This window comes from Apodemus sylvaticus, chromosome 5 (genome assembly GCF_947179515.1).
Source record: "Apodemus sylvaticus chromosome 5, mApoSyl1.1, whole genome shotgun sequence".
NCBI lineage: Eukaryota > Metazoa > Chordata > Mammalia > Rodentia > Muridae > Apodemus > Apodemus sylvaticus.
In genome coordinates this window covers 163,668,817-163,671,350 of record NC_067476.1, presented here as the reverse complement: position 1 = coordinate 163,671,350, position 2,534 = coordinate 163,668,817, and positions in this window count along the sequence as shown.

The window sequence follows — 2,534 nt, the reverse complement described above, 5'->3', positions numbered from 1 at the left end:
GGGCCTTTTGAAATATGGCTCACCCTGGATTCTGTTCCTCAGCGAAGGTTGCTGTGGTTTGGTTGGAGGCAAACATTAACTGATAAACACACAGTGGATGAAGAATGTTTGAAATTTCATCCCGATGAATGATGTGGATTTCCTATAACTGGTTATGAAGAAAAACATCTGGGGCCCCAAGGAGAGTGACCTGGGTCACTGTCACTTATGCGTCCCCTGACCGTGGTCCACCTTACCTCCCTGGCTCAGCTGTTCATGGTTCACAGCCAGAGAGAGAGAGAGAGCTCAGTGAGTCTGGAATTACGTGAACTTTCCCCTCCTTCCGGGGAGGCAAAGGCAGCCTCCACCTGACCATTCCAGAAGAATCTGCAAGCCCACCTGCCTGCTGCCCTCAGGCTGGGGCCACAGTGTGTCTGAGTTCTTCGCCAGCTCTATCAGCATGCCCCTACCACAGAAGCCAGGGGACAGCCTTTCTGCCTGTCTAGACACCAGGGGTGGTTCTGCTCTCCCAGGCACCTGTGTGGCATGGTCAGCTCTTCCTGGTGCAATGACAGCATTGTTTGTAGGTTGGCCACTTCCCCTTTCTGATAGCGACATATCTGAATAGTCATAAAGACCTTCTCCTAAAACTGTCCCGACACAGAATTGCCTTGCAGTTTCCTAGAAGTACTAGATTCTTGGTGTTTCTAGCCCCCTCCAATCCCCCTAAGCCCCCAATCCCTGGGAAGAAGAGGATCAGTGTTGACTAGTGCTCTTAGTTAGGAGGGGCCCAAGTCACCACCTTTACCTCTGTGGGCACCGTCTGAGTGCTGAGCTGTTGCTGTCTGAGCAGATGGACTCTACACTGATCTGCAGGGTCCAGCCAGACCCCAGCACCCCACTCCCTGATCCTTGTCATTGGCTGGCAGCCACACAGGCCTTCTGTCATGAAATCCTGTCACTTGTACCCCAAGAAGGCATTCAGATCCAGCGAGAGACTCAGCTTTTTGGTTTTGGTTTGATTAGGTGTCCTTTGAGGCATACCATGTGGCCACAGTATATTCCCCTGGTGACTGGATTCCTGGGTCCCGGGGCTGAAAGGAGCCATCATCAGACACACAGCCTCAGATGGTCACATCTGACTCCTCTGTGCCTCTGTGGCCAGGTACGGCTCTCCTGCAGGCATCTGTCCCACAGGTGTCCATGAGTCTTTGCCCTTGTGGGCCTCCTTCCTCCAGAACTTTTCCTATCCTGTAGGGGCTGCACACATGTGCCCAGACCTGTACCTGGAGGAAGAAAAAAAAAAAAAAGAAGCATATCCAGCATTCCACCTGCCCTAGCTCTCAGAGCTTGGCTTCCCTCCATGCCCACCCAGCATTGAAACTTCAGTCACTCTGAGAGAGCACTTATTTATTTTGAGACAGAGTCTCATGCTGACCTTGAATTCCCTAGGTAGCTTGGGATGACCTGGACCTCCTGATCTTGCTGTCTCTATCTGTGCTAGTTCTAGGACCATGGCTGGGATGGGGGTGGCTTCTGATTGGACAGAAATAGTTCTGCATGTGCTGTCAGTGGCTATATAAATGTGCTTCCCCCCACTTGAGAGGAAAGTTTCAACTCTGGAAAATTACATCCAGGAAACGAGGGAAGTTTCTGCCCTGGGGGGTGTTTGAGATCAGCTTCCTGGGTTGGTCTCAGCCTACAAGGAGAATGCCTGGCTCCAGTGACTTTTACTGCAACCCTTTCTGGAGGCCTCTGGCGGTGAGGAATACTTGTGCCAGGCTGTCCTGATTACACCAGTTGTGGCCAGGGTACATGGCCCTCGGTGACAATGTCAGGAGCAGACTCCAAGCAGTGTGTCTATAGGACATACCAACTCCTTCTAGAAAAAAGCCTAGTCCAGTCTACCTAGGTGGCAGCAGATTCCCCCACCCACCTTCTGTGTAAATTCCTTTCAAAGTGCCTGGAAGTCTGGTAACTGGGAGGGAGGGTTAAGTACCAGCTAAGCCATTAAAGCCTAAGACATAATTGTCCAACCTTCTTGCTGGTGCAAGTCTGGAGGTTTGGGAGCCAGGGGCAGGGCACAGGCCCAAGCATTCCCATGTCCAGTTTGCCAGTGCTAAGTGGAGATCCTGTATCCCCACCCCACCCACTCCTACCCCCCAGCCCCCAGCACACAATTGCCCAGCCCAGTGGTGAAGCCATTATTGGTTCATCTTTCTGAGACAGAGTCTGAGGTGGGCAAAACCTCTAATCAATCCTCCTGCCTCAGTATTCTGGGTGTTGGAATGCTAATCCAGTCACTATGGTAGGCTCCTGTAGAGTCTACAGCCCTTGAGTCTTCCACTCAGGTCTCCTCCTCTCTGCTCTTCTCTGATCATAGAAAAACTGACTCTCCTCTAGTTCCCTCTTGTGGGTAGAGCCTGACATACCTGTGTCCCCAAACAGCGTACATGGATTTTGTGCATTTTCTTTTTTAAAAAAATATACAAATGAATGGATGGCCTGGAAGACGCGTCCTGGGGCCTGCTCTCTCACCACACCACACTGCCCTG